The sequence below is a fragment of the Salvelinus namaycush genome, chromosome 19 (genome assembly GCF_016432855.1).
Source record: "Salvelinus namaycush isolate Seneca chromosome 19, SaNama_1.0, whole genome shotgun sequence".
Taxonomy (NCBI): domain Eukaryota; kingdom Metazoa; phylum Chordata; class Actinopteri; order Salmoniformes; family Salmonidae; genus Salvelinus; species Salvelinus namaycush.
The window spans coordinates 26,566,234-26,580,872 of NC_052325.1; the positions used below are offsets into that span (position 1 = coordinate 26,566,234).

At 43.3% G+C, this 14,639-nt stretch overlaps 1 pseudogene; it reads right to left on the reverse strand.

Moving 5' to 3' along the window:
* Nucleotides 1-5,179: 5,179 nt before the first annotated feature.
* Nucleotides 5,180-13,255, reverse strand: LOC120063959 (annotated as a pseudogene).
* Between the last annotated feature and the right edge of the window lie 1,384 nt (nucleotides 13,256-14,639).

Below are 14,639 nucleotides of genomic sequence, written 5' to 3' on the forward strand. Positions count from 1 at the left end.
GAAATGTTTGCAGTTTTTAATATAATATCTGACTGAGACTGAATATGATAACAAGTTTAGATAGCTGGCCGCAAAATTAACTTAGCAATCTAAAAAGGTTAGCTGACTGACTATCAGTGACGGACATAACAAGGGTAAAACTGCTGATGCACAACCACATTTTCAAATTGCACCTTGTTTAGTCTACTATAAAATTGTTTTGGGGGGATTTGATCCGAGGGCCTTCAAAAGGGGGGCCGCCAGTTGCCCATCCCTGTTCTACACAGAAGATCGTAGGAAATCCAAGGACATAGTGTCTATAATACTGTAATAAGCTCACATAGTTGCTGTCACAAACTCCACACAGTTGTCACTGACTAGTTGGATATTCATTTCCCACTGAGAAAACCATTTCTATACTTAGGAATTCATTCATGTTGCTTTGGTGGACCTTATTTTTTTTATTGACATTTGTCAATAAAACAAATGAATTCAACTGTTTATGTCAACTTGTTTTGTGTTCTACTTGTAGTCCTGGTTGTCCTGAAAAGAAAAGAAATGGTGAAACACTTCATTGTGCGGCTAAATATAAGGGCCGGAGATACAGTTTACATACACCTTAGACAAATATATTTAAACTCCGTTTTCACAATTCCTGACATTTAATCCTAGTAAATATTCCCTGTCTTAGCTCAGTTACGATCACCACTTTATTTTAAGAATGATTTATTTCAGCTTTTATTTCTTTCATCACATTCCCAGTGGGTCAGACATTTACATACACTCAATTAGTATTTGGTAGCATTGCCTTTAAATGGTTTAACTTGGGTCAAACATTTCGGGTAGCCTTCCACAAGCTTCCCACAATAAATTGGGTGAATTTTGGCCCATTCCTCCTGACAGAGCTGGTGCAACTGAGTCAGGTTTTAAAAAATATATATATTTGTATTTATTTCACCTTCATTTAACCAGGTAGGCTAGTTGAGAACAAGTTCTCATTTATAACTGTGACCTGGCCAAGATAAAGCATAGCAGTGTGAACAGACAACAACACAGAGTTACACATGGAGTAAACAATAAACAAGTCAATAACACAGTAGGAAAAAAAAACAAAATGAGTCTATATACATTGTGTGCAAAAGGCATGAGGTAGGCAATAAATAGGCCATAGGAGCGAATAATTACAATTTAGCAGATTAACACTGGAATGATAAATCATCAGATGATCATGAGCAAGTAGAGATACTGGTGTGCAAAAGAGCAGAAAAATAAATAAATAAAAACAGTAAGGGGATGAGGTAGGTAAATTGGGTGGGTTGTTTACAGATGGACTATGTACAGCTGCAGCGATCGGTTAGCTGCTCAGATAGCAGATGTTTAAAGTTGGTGAGGGAAATAAAAGTCTCCAACTTAGTCTCCAAAAATAGAACTGTTTGTAGGCCTCCTTGCTCGCACATGCTTTTTCAGTTCTGGCCACAAATTCTCTATAGGATTGAGGTCAGGGCTTTGTGATGACCACTCCAATACCTTGACTTTGTTGTCCTTAACCCATTTTGCCACAACTTTGGAAGTATGCTTTGGATCATTGTCCATTTGGAAGACCCATTTGCGACCAAGCTTTAACTTCCTGACTGATGTCTTGAGATGTTGCTTCAATATATCCACATCATTTTCCTGCCTCATGATGCCATCTATTTTGTGAAGTGCACCAGTTCCTCCTGCAGCAAAGCACCCCCACAACATGATGCTGCCACCCCCGTGCTTCACGGTTGGGATGGTGTTCTTCGGCTTACAAGCCTCCCGCTTTTTCCTCCAAACATAACGATGGTCATTATGGCCAAACAGTTATATTTTTGTTTCATCAGACCAGAGGACATTTCTCCAGAAAGAATGTTCTTTGTACCCATGTGCACTTGCAAACCGTTGTCTGGCTTTTTTTATGGCGGTTTTGGAGCAGTGGCTTCTTCCTTGCTGAGCAGCCTTTCGGGTTATGTCGATATAGGACTCGTTTTACTGTGGATATAGATACTTTTGTACCTGTTTCCTCTAGCATCAACACAAGGTCCTTTGCTGTTGTTCTGGGATTGATTTGCACTTTTCGCACCAAAGTACGTTCATCTCTAGGAGACAGAACGCGTCTCCTTCCTGAGCGGTGTGACGGCACAACGGCACATGTTAACCACATTCTGGTTAAGTTCTGTTTGACATTTAAGGGAATGTTTTCCTAACTAACACAAAAGCATGCTAAATAGGTTATTAGAATCAGAATCACCTTTATTAATTAACACATACTCAGAATTTTACTTGGTGATATGGTGCTGCTAGTGATAAACAACATTTAGAGATACAATACAGACAACAGAGTTCAAACAAAGTTTACATACATGATGTACAACTAGGTAGAGTGAGCATAGAGCTACAGTATGAGAATGAGCAGAAATACACATGTACAGTGGGTATACGGTTGATATACAGTGGATATACACATTTACAGTGTCAATATATGAATCTGAGTTTAATCATTTTTTTTACAGGGACAGTGTACATTAATCAACGTTTCAGTAAAGTGCCAGTTTTAGCCAGCCGGCTAATTTTCAACCGCCACCCCTGGGCAGGTAATTAAAAACAATTACAATTCAGACAAACAATGAGCAGTGAGCACATGCAGAACAACATAGAACAAGCAACACGTAGCATGCAGATAGAACAACATAGAACAAGAAACACGTAGCATGCAGATAGAACAACATAGAACAAGCAACACGTAGCACGCAGACCGAGAAATAGCTCAAAAAGCAACAAAACAAAAGAAATAAAAGCAACAGTGTTTCCACACCTCACAAGCTACAGACAAGATGTAAAACGACAATACACAGCTAGGGATTATGTTCACAAGTCTGATTGGCCCTTAGCCATGTCTTTATGTTTTTTGTGTATGTGCGATTGGTGGTGCAGTTATGTGTGTCTGATGGCAGTGTGTTCCAGACATGGGAAGCTCTCACAGAGAAAGCAGATTGACTAAAGGAGCTTTTCCTTAAGGGAACTATACAGTCACCTCTCATGGCAGACCTTGTGGATCTGCTGCGATGGGTTTGGGTTTTCTGTTTAACAAAAGTACTAATTGGAGGGGGGAGAGAGATGGACGGAGTGCAATGCAGTATAGTGTAGTTATTTTTGCTTGAGATGGCTTAATTCGGTGTGCAGCATAGAGTGCATAGTCCTTTAGTCTCTATGGGCCAGATGGCCGGTTGGTGAGGGCCACAGCATAGTCCTTTAGTCTCTATGGGCCAGATGGCCGGTTGGTGAGGGCCACAGCCCGGGGGATGAAACTTTTCAGGTGGCGGGAGGTTTTGGTCATGAGTGACCCGAACTGCCTGCCTGAGGGGAATTTTTGGATGATCGGGTTGGGGTCGGCAATGATCTTTCCTGCACGCTTCCTTGCCCTGGAGTCGTGCAGGACCTTGGAGGGCAGGTGGCAGCAGATGACCCGCTCTGTAGACAATGCTTTGCAGTTTGGTGATGGAGGAGGTGAAGATGGACTCAACGATTGATGCGTAAAATCGGATCAAGGTTGACTTGGAAATGTTGAGCTTTTTCAGATGCCGCAAGTAGTACATCCGCTGGTGTGCCTTATTGGTAATGTTGTCCTCCCACTTGAGGTTGTGGCAGATTATGGTCCACAGGAATTTGATTGATTCAGCCGTGCTAACAGCTGAGCCATCAATCTCGAGGGGGAGAGATGTTAGGGGGCGCTTTCTGAAGTCAATCACCATTTCCACGGTTTTGTCTGTGTTGAGTTCCAGGTTATTGCGACTACACTAGGCCACTCCACGGTACATGGACTCATTGCCGTTGGTGATGAGACCGACCAGATTGGTGTCATCTGAAAACCTGAGTGGTTGGACAGATGCGTTGTTGGAGGTGCAGTCATTGGTGTAGAGTGAGTAGAGGTGAGGTGAGAGCAGCATCCTTGCAGCTCTTCGGTGCTGAGGGATAAAGAGTCTGAAAGGTGTTTTCCCAGCTTCACGTGTTGCGTCCTGTTGGTCAGGAAGTCAGGGATCCGCTGACAGATGGAGCTGGACACGTTCAGCTGCGAGAGTTAGTTTTGTAGAAATTCTGGGATGATTGAACACAGAGCTAAAGTCCACAAATAATATCCTTGCATAGGTCTTGTAGTGTAGGCCCATGTTGACAGAGTCGTCCACAGACCTGTTAGCTCTGTAGGCAAACTGCAGTGGGTGGAGGGAGGTTTCAGTGAAGGTTTTCAGATGGGACAGTACCAGGCGCCCAAAGGTTTTCATGATGATTGAGGGGAGCGCTACAGGTCTGGACACCTTTTATTTTGTCGGGACTAGAACAATGATGGAAGAGGTTTTTGCCAACATACATACTGTAGAACTGGACTCAAACATTATGGGAACATTACGGGTAACATTACAAAAATGTTCTCTCTCCCTAAAATTGTTAGCTAGGATATCCCCGTGTCTCATTCTCCCAGCAAACACACTACTAGACTTATAACACAGCTAAGACTGCCCCCTAGTGTCCACTATCTACAACAACACAACCTATAGACACTGTAATACGTCCTCTCTCGCTCTCTGCCTTCCCCCTCCCTCCACCTCTCTCTCCCCCCTCTGTCTCTGTGTGGTTATTATGTTAGGACAGATTAGGCACAGCAGTTGGTCTTAATTAGTCAGGTTTAATTAAAGTAGCTGGTGTGGAACTTCACAACGCAGTTAAGATGTGTTTAGCAGTAGCTTTAATAGAGCGTGGCGTCATAAAACACACACTAAAGTGATACAAGATATGAACTAGTGACTTTATATGCCTTGCTATTCAGTTTCTTTAAATTAAACGTTCTATATTGGGTTTTCATTTATGTGCACGCCACGTAAGCTGTTCATTATGACGTGATTCCTGAGATCTTTCAAATGTAGAGATTGAGACAAAGATAAACAAACAAAGCTTTATCGCCACCCTTTGAGAGTTACTGCTACCGTATTACACGATGAAGGGAACATGAAGGGAATATAAATTGCCTAGTTAAATAAAGGTTAAATAAAAAAATATTTGAAAATGTTTTATTCTGGAATATACCCTTTTTGTGTTGGCTGCAACAGACAGATACGGCTGAATGTATATTTAATAAAGGTCTAATATACATTTACTCAGTGTTCACAACAGTCAGTAGTTCCAGTTAGTCCATCCACAGGAAGCCCACCTGTGTTCCAAAGTTAAGCCCGTCCCTGCCGCGGGAGAAGAAGGCCTCAGGGTGAGAGGATGTGCATAGGGTCACGCTCGGCCTGTCATTCACCGTGTCGTCATGGATACGCTCAGACAAGACCCCACCCCTCTGAAGAAGTATTCTGGAATGGAGAACATGGAGGTTTAAAAACACAGGGGGAGAGGAAAGGAGACCGTGAACAATGTGGAGATGATTCTACGTTCTGTATCCAATGGTCAGCAGCACGCCCCTACGGGGAAACATTCAGAACAAATGATGCCCCTTTAGTTTAACTCTCCATCCTTCTGCTGGTTAGATTGCTAATCCATTAACCTGATGGAGGTAATGATAATTTCACTCTAACAGTATCACCCCACTCAACCAGTATCCAATCACAGAGATCGCTCCCAGGTCATGACCTTTGTGTATTCAATCAGATGAGTGGCTGGGGGGTAACTCATGCTATGGTAATGAATCATGGAGAGCGGTAACCCGGCGACAACCTGTAGGATGTCAATCAGGAGACTATCCAGCCTAGCAGCACCTATCATAAAAACCACATCATAGTTTGACCTCACAGTGACCTCATTATTAACCCTGTGGTTCTTAAAACTGGGATTCAATGCTTTTTCTCAGTGATTAAAGGGCAATAAGTCACAAAAAGACAACAGTAAGTCTTTGTCTAAACTTTGCACAGTTGGCCACACTTACCTGGTGGCTAGTCGTATGTTGACATGAGGCCTGGTCTCCGCCATGCCAAGAACACAGTCAAGGTAGATAGAGTACAACAGTCTGCTCTCTCTACAGCGTAAAGCAACAGGCCCCCACCGATGGCCCGATCACCACAGTGACATCCCACATGCTGCTGCCGAACCCGGTCACCATGGCGTTGACTGTAGCCATGGCGACTTCCATCTGGGTTCCTTTCCATCCTGAGAGAGGGAAACACAGAGGGGGACACTTTAGACTGATGCACCGGGCATGTTTCTGGGGAATATTACTACTGTATTACGGTATCTAGACCCTCACGTTTGTGAACAGTTCCAATGACCTTGGCCTGGGGGTCAGTGAAGAGGAGGGGCCCGCAGTCAGCTCCTGTTGCTGCTATGACGACATCTCTCAGATTGGTCACAATGCCGTCAAAACTCTCTGGCTCCTCCTCCCTCCTGATCAACTATACGTCAGTGCCGTAGTTAACCTGGCAGAAACAACCAATCAGCATCAACCACTCAATGATGTCAGTGATGTTTACTACAACCTACTGGAGTGAGTGATATACAATGTACTGGACAAGTGCAATACCTCCCTGTGCCATAACGGTCCAGACCTCAATTAATCAATCAAATGTATGTTTAAAGCCCTTTTTACATCAGCAGCTATCACAAAGTACTTTACAGATGCCCAGTCTAAAACCCCAAAGAGGAAGCAATGCAGAGGCAGAAGCACATGGGCTAGGAAAAACTACATATGTTGGACCTTAATTTGATCACTCTTTTGTCATCTAAAATGTTTCCTGTGCATCACGAAATTCCGTGTCAGCATGGGTTTGATTCCAGCCCACGCCCCTTCTGGCACATATTGTTCAATCACTGCTGTGGTAAACAAGGAAATACTTTATTTCAATTGTATGGAATGTTTGTCAAAAAGATAAATCACCCTTAGTCTGATCAAAAAGGACTAACTTGTTCCTATGATAATACCAACCAGAGGGCGAACATATCTTGAAAGACTTCGGTTGCAAGCAGGACTAAGGTAAGAGCGACATCATCTTTTAATGAGTTGACCAATAATGGTTGTAATTGACATCAGCTGTGTGGGTGAATTTAGCGCCATTGATGGTTTAACGAGACAGCAGCTGGTGATAGTCTAGTGCCAACTATGGTTGGAATAGACCCCTTGTTATTTGATTATATTCCAATACATTCTGTAGTCTACCTGTTAGCCTATCCATTGTCACATAATGAAAGGTGTGACAACCGATAATAGCTTACTGTTTGTGTTTCCCTGGCTAAGTTGATGAGCTAAGTTGGCTAAGTTGGCTGACCTGGCTAAGTTGATGAGCTAAGTTGGCTAAGTTGGCTGACCTGGCTAAGTTGATGAGCTAAGTTGGCTAAGTTGGCTGACCTGGCTAAGTTGACAGATGTAGGCCTACTGTAGAATGATAAACTTTCCTTCAGTGTGGATGCTCACCCACGTTTTATAGTTAGGCTATAATTTGTCAATATGTTGTTGGTCACCTACTGTACATTGGTATACAATAAGTGTGATTTCCATTGCTAAGCTGTTATGTGCCGGCTACAGTTACAGGCCTACTGTACTTTCAGTTTGATGTTGGCATTTGAAGTTTGAGAGAGAGAGAGAGAGAGAGAGAGAGAGAGAGAGAGAGAGAGAGAGAGAGAGAGAGAGAGAGAGAGAGACAGAGAGACAGAGACAGAGACACAGAGACACAGAGACACGGGAGAGAAACGAGGAGAGGAAAGAAGAGATGTTGACTGGCTGCTGATGATACAGATCTCAGATGGTTAGGCCTAATATTACACTACAGTAATAGATAATGCATTACACACACCCAACTAAAATGAGTATGGAGATGTCTCCTTAAGCAGGTAACTGTTGCAGAAAGCTCCTGACCTCTCTGACGTTACTGACAGGTAGTGCGAAAGGTGAGCCGCAGGGCACGTGACCAGGGCATGGGAGGTCATTGGATGTAAACACATACTCAAATGTATACACTGCCGTGAAAAGTTGCTCCTGGTTGAATAATAATTACTGTATAAATGAACATGCACAATGTAATGATGTATGTCAAAGTGTGTCCAATATGTAAATTGAAAACATTGTATTTTAAAAGCACTGTTTGTGTGTGTGTGTACGTCCTCCTAACCTTACCAACAAACAAAGAGCTGTGAGTGAATCAGTGGTTCACCAATCTGGGCCTTGATGGGCTCGGCAACAATATCAAGGGATGGTGTGTAAAAGAACACATTTTTCGGAGAACGTTTCTTTGGGACCATCAGGCGACGTCCTAAAAACGACTTTAGGGCTGTACAATGGAACTAGCTGGGATCTAGACATAAACCTCCAGGGGAACAGAACCTCCCTGACTTTGACACATAAATGTTCTTTCAACGTTCCCATGAAATGTGCCTAGAACATTACTATTGAAAATTCAGAGAACATGGTAACCACATTCTGGGTAAGTTCTGTTTGACATTAAGGGATAGTCTCTTTGAACAGTCCTTGCATTTCACTCCTACGGGAACGTTCTCTAAAGTTGTGGGAACGTTTGTGGTTAGATGAGATGTCAGGTGATCATGAACAACCTTATCTGTCTTCAGGTCTCAAAATTGATTGATAGGTAATTGAAACGTATCATATATATATACACTGCTCAAAAAAATAAAGGGAACACTTAAACAACACAATGTAACTCCAAGTCAATCACACTTCTGTGAAATCAAACTGTCCACTTAGGAAGCAACACTGATTGACAATAAATTTCACATGCTGTTGTGCAAATGGAATAGACAAAAGGTGGAAATTATAGGCAATTAGCAAGACACCCCCAAAAAAGGAGTGATTCTGCAGGTGGTGACCACAGACCACTTCTCAGTTCCTATGCTTCCTGGCTGATGTTTTGGTCACTTTTGAATGCTGGCGGTGCTCTCACTCTAGTGGTAGCATGAGACGGAGTCTACAACCCACACAAGTGGCTCAGGTAGTGCAGTTCATCCAGGATGGCACATCAATGCGAGCTGTGGCAAAAAGGTTTGCTGTGTCTGTCAGCGTAGTGTCCAGAGCATGGAGGCGCTACCAGGAGACAGGCCAGTACATCAGGAGACGTGGAGGAGGCCGTAGGAGGGCAACAACCGAGCAGCAGGACCGCTACCTCCGCCTTTGTGCAAGGAGGTGCACTGCCAGAGCCCTGCAAAATGACCTCCAGCAGGCCACAAATGTGCATGTGTCTGCTCAAACGGTCAGAAACAGACTCCATGAGGGTGGTATGAGGGCCCGACGTCCACAGGTGGGGGTTGTGCTTACAGCCCAACACCGTGCAGGACGTTTGGCATTTGCCAGAGAACACCAAGATTGGCAAATTCGCCACTGGCGCCCTGTGCTCTTCACAGATGAAAGCAGGTTCACACTGAGCACATGAGCACATGTGACAGACGTGACAGAGTCTGGAGACGCCGTGGAGAACGTTCTGCTGCCTGCAACATCCTCCAGCATGACCGGTTTGGCGATGGGTCAGTCATGGTGTGGGGTGGCATTTCTTTGTGGGGCCGCACAGCCCTCCATGTGCTCGCCAGAGGTAGCCTGACTGCCATTAGGTACCGAGATGAGATCCTCAGACCCCTTGTGAGACCATATGCTGACACATGCACATTTGTGGCCTGCTGGAGGTCATTTTGCAGGGCTCTGGCAGTGCACCTCCTTGCACAAAGGCGGAGGTAGCGGTCCTGCTGCTGGGTTGTTGCCCTCCTACGGCCTCCTCCACGTCTTCTGATGTACTGGCCTGTCTCCTGGTAGCGCCTCCATGCTCTGGACACTACGCTGACAGACACAGCAAACCTTTTTGCCACAGCTCGCATTGATGTGCCATCCTGGATGAACTGCACTACCTGAGCCACTTGTGTGGGTTGTAGACTCCGTCTCATGCTACCACTAGAGTGAGATCACCGCCAGCATTCAAAAGTGACCAAAACATCAGCCAGGAAGCATAGGAACTGAGAAGTGGTCTGTGGTCACCACCTGCAGAATCACTCCTTTTTTGGGGGTGTCTTGCTAATTGCCTATAATTTCCACCTTTTGTCTATTCCATTTGCACAACAGCATGTGAAATTTATTGTCAATCAGTGTTGCTTCCTAAGTGGACAGTTTGATTTCACAGAAGTGTGATTGACTTGGAGTTACATTGTGTTGTTTAAGTGTTCCCTTTATTTTTTTGAGCAGTGTATATACACTACTATATGGACTATCAAAAGTTTTAGAACACCTACTCATTCAAGGGTTTTTCTTGATTTTTACTATAATCTACATTTTAGAATAATAGTGAAGACAAAAACTATGAAATACCACATGTGAAATCATGTGGTAACCAAAAAAGTGTTAAACAAATCAAAATATATTTTAGATTTTAGATTCTTCAAATAGCCACCCTTTGCCTTGATGACAGCTTTGCACACTCTTGGCATTCTCTCAACCAGATTCATGAGGTAGTCACATGGAATGCATTTCAATTAACAATTAATTAATTAATTTCAATTCAAAGTTAATTTGTGGAATTTCTTCCTTCTTAATGCATTTGAGCCAATCAGTTGTGTTGTGACAAGGTAAAGGGTATACAGAAGACAGCCCTATTTGGAAAAAGACCACGTCCATATTATACCCTAACTGTCATGCCCTGACCTTAGTTTTCTATATTTTCTGGATTATTTTGGTCAGGTCAGGGTGTGACGAGGGTGGGTATGTGTTTTTGCCTTGTCTGGGGTTTTTGTTTATCTATGGGGATTTTGTTTGTCTAGGTAATGTAGGTTTATGGTGGCCTGAATTGGTTCCCAATCAGAGGCAGCTGTTTATCGTTGTCTCTGATTGGGGATCCTATTTAGGTTGCCATTTTCCATTTAGGTTTTGTGGGTAGTTGTCTATGTGGAGTTGCATGTCAGCACTCGTTCTATTTAGCTTCACGTTTGTTTTTGTTACTTTGTTAGTTTGTTCAGTGTTCTTCCTTTATTAAAAGAAGAACGTATTCATATCACGCTGCGCCTTGGTCTCCTCAATACGACGAACGTGACACTAACCCTAAATAGTACCTGCAAAACACTAGTCTCAACGTCAACAGTAAAGAGGCGACTCCGGGATGCTGGCCTTCTAGGCAGAGTTGCAAAGAAAAATACATATCTCAGACTGACCAATGAAAAGAAAGATTAAGATGGGCTGTTTCTCAAACTAGACACTCTAATGTACGTGTCCTCTTGCTCAGTAGTGCACCGGGGCCTCCCACTCCTCTTTCTATTCTGGTTAGAGCCAGTTTGCGCTGTTCTGTGAAGGGAGTAATACACAGCATCTTCAGTTTCTTGGCAATTTCTCGCATGGAATAGCCTTCATTTCTCAGAACAAGAAAAGACTGACGAGTTTCAGAAGAAAGGTCTTTGTTTCTGGACATTTTGAGCCTGTAATCGAACCCACAAATGCTGATGCTCCAGACACTCAACTAATCTAAAGAAGGCCAGTTTTATTTCTTCTTTATTTTGCACAACAGTTTTCAGGCTGTGCTAACATAATTGCAAAAGGGTTTTCTAATGATCAATTAGCCTTTTAAAATGCTAAACATGGACTAGCTAACACAACGTGCCATTGGAACACAGGAGTGGTTGCTGATAATGGGCCTCTGTACGCCTATGTCGATATTCCATAAAAAAATAGCCTTTTCCAGCTACAATAGTCATTTGCAACATTAACAACGTCTACACTATATCTCTGATCAATTTGATGTTATTTTAATGTACAAAAAAATTGCTTTGCTTTCAAAAATGAGGACATTTCTAAGTGATCCCAAACTTTTGAATGGTAGTGTATATGTTTACAGTATTATAAGTCATGTATCTGTATAATTGTCACGTCTGCTCCTGCTCCTCCTCTCCGGCGTACGACATCGCCAGAGTACTAACCACCGGTCCTGGGATTCATCATTACGCACACCTGGCACTCATCATTACGCGCAATCATTATGATTCACACCTGGACTCCATTACCTTCATCATTTCCTACCCTTTATATGTCACTCTCCCATGTCCACTCAGCAGTTGGTATTGTTCTTGTGTATCGGTGTTCTGCCATATGTTAGTGTCGTGTTCTTGTTTTTGTTGTTTTATTAAAACGTTTCACCTGCTTCCGACTCACTGCCCCATCATTACAATAATAGAAAATCTTTATCTTAGTTTTCCCCCAATTTCTAATTGTGGCAGCAGATTTAGTTCTATGGAAATGTCTGGTTCCATCCTGTGGAAGACTTGGCTGTGGAATAAGAGCATGGGTTGACAGGTCCAGGCCATCACATGAAGTGGCCAGCTGACAGCATAATTTCCAGCAGAAATGTGTTTGTGTGTGTCTGTGTGTATGCATGTGTGTATGCCTGTGTGGGTGCCTGTGTGGGTGCCCATGTGTGTGTGAGAGATGGATGTAGTTAGCTGACAGCCTAATTTCTGGGGAGCAGATCTAGTGTGGCTGGGTGAATTGCTCGTCACAGTGCATTACATGGCCAGCCTCAACATCTCTCTCTCTCCCGTCTCATCCCCAGCCACAGCCGTCTATCACAGGCTACAGTCAGCCCCCCCTTATTCTATCTCTCTCTGACACTCTCTCTCTCCCCCAAGCCCCAGTCCTCTTCAAGTAGCAGCAGAGAGAGAAAGACCATTCTAGCATGAAATTGAGGACCATCATGGTTGGTAGGATCTCTCTCTCGCTCTCTCTCCCCACCCTTGGTGGATGTGTCTAATGTTACAGTTGATTTAAGGCTAGTGATTTAAGATGCAATTCCGAATACACTGATTAAAGAAAAGCTACAAACATTAGCCACAAACGGACAAACAGACAACACACATCGATTAACAGAACCACAACCAAATAGCAATATGAGACGAGAGATAGATAGAAACAAACAATATCAACAACACTGTTATGTTTGGGGTTCATAGAGCCTACTATCAACATACAATCTGTTATTAGATTCCCACCACTGCTGGAAATAAATATGACAGACTACAGAGGAATAGTTTTATTCATTGTCTGCCTTTTTTAGAGTCTGTTTTCCATCTGACCAAAGAACCCATTTTACTGGACATGTGAAAGCTGTTCTCAAATCTACCACTAGGGGGGGCAAGTTACCAGATAATATTTTCACATTTAGAAGGTGGCTGTTGTTAATTCCATAGCATTTATTTATTTATGATATGAAGCCTTCTTTTGAGATCCACATCTCTGTGGACAATCAATGGAATGTTTGTATGAAGATTTCATCCACATTGAAATCATTACCTGCTGTGCCATTCTACGAATATCCCGCAGACACAGTTTCTATAGCTACAGTATCCTGTGAGGTGTGTGTGTGTGTGTGTGTGTGTGTGTGTGTGTGTGTGTGTGTGTGTGTGTGTGTGTGTGTGTGTGTGTGTGTGTGTGTGTGTGTGTGTGTGTGCATGTGTGTGTGTGTGCACGTGCGTGTGTGTGTGTGTGTGTGTGCACCTGTGCACATGTCCTCCAGGGATCATGCCTGAGGGAGGGGAGAGTCATCTGTATTGTCAAGGTTACTGGAGGTGTGGAGGAATCTATTTACTGTGTTCCTAATTCATACATATTAGATCACATTTCATATATTTCCCATTAGATTTTCATGTAAGAGTTGTTGGTTGTTATTATACGGCAGAACTGATGTGATATGCCAGGTATTGTTGACTGCTTGGTTGTTGTTGCCTCTGCCATTCAAATTTAATTTGAGTGACAACATCAATGTCAACCAACCTGTAAACTGACCTTTTTCTAGAAATAAATACAAATAGCAGAGCAGGTATTGTCATTGACTGTGATTTGTCAGTGTGTAGAGAGATCGAAGCCCCCCTAGGTGAGATAAGCAGCGGTAGGTGGCCTATTATCTAATGATGATAAACACAGAGCGATGTAACGGATCTGATATAAAACCCCAGGAAGAAGATTGATTAGGCTGCTGCAATATCTGCAGCTAACGTTATACATCACTATATATACACACTATATATACAAAAGTATGTGGACACCCCTTCAAATTAGCGGATTCGGCTGTTTCAGCCACACCCGTTGCTGACAGGTGTATAAAATCGAGCACACCGCCATGCAATCTCCATAGACAAACATTGGCAGTAGAGTGGCCTTACTGAAGAGCTCAGTGACTTTCAACGTGGCACTGTCATAGCATGCCACCTTTCCAACAAGTCAGTTCGTCAAGTTTCTGCCCTGGTCAACTGTAACTGCTGTTATTGTGAAGTGGAAACATCTAGGAGCAACAACAGATTTTAGCAGTGAAGTGGTACGCCACACAAGCTCACAGAATGGGACTGCAGAGTGCTGAAGCACATAAAAATCGTCTGTCCTCGGTTGCAACACTCACTACCAAGTTTCAAACTGCCTAATCGCCCAACATTAGTGCCTGACCTCACTAATACTCTTGTGGCTGAATGGAAGCAAGTCCCCGCAGCAATGTTCCGACATCTAGAGGAAAGCCTTCCCAGAAGAGTGGAGGCTGGTATTGCAGCAAAGGGGGACCAACTCCATGATTTTGTATTGAGACGTTCGACAAGCAGGTGTCCACATACACTACATGACCAACAGTATCTCTATATCCGGCTGGCCTTTATTTTACCCAGACAAGAGCGACCGCAGGCTTCCTTTTCCCTTTTCTGTT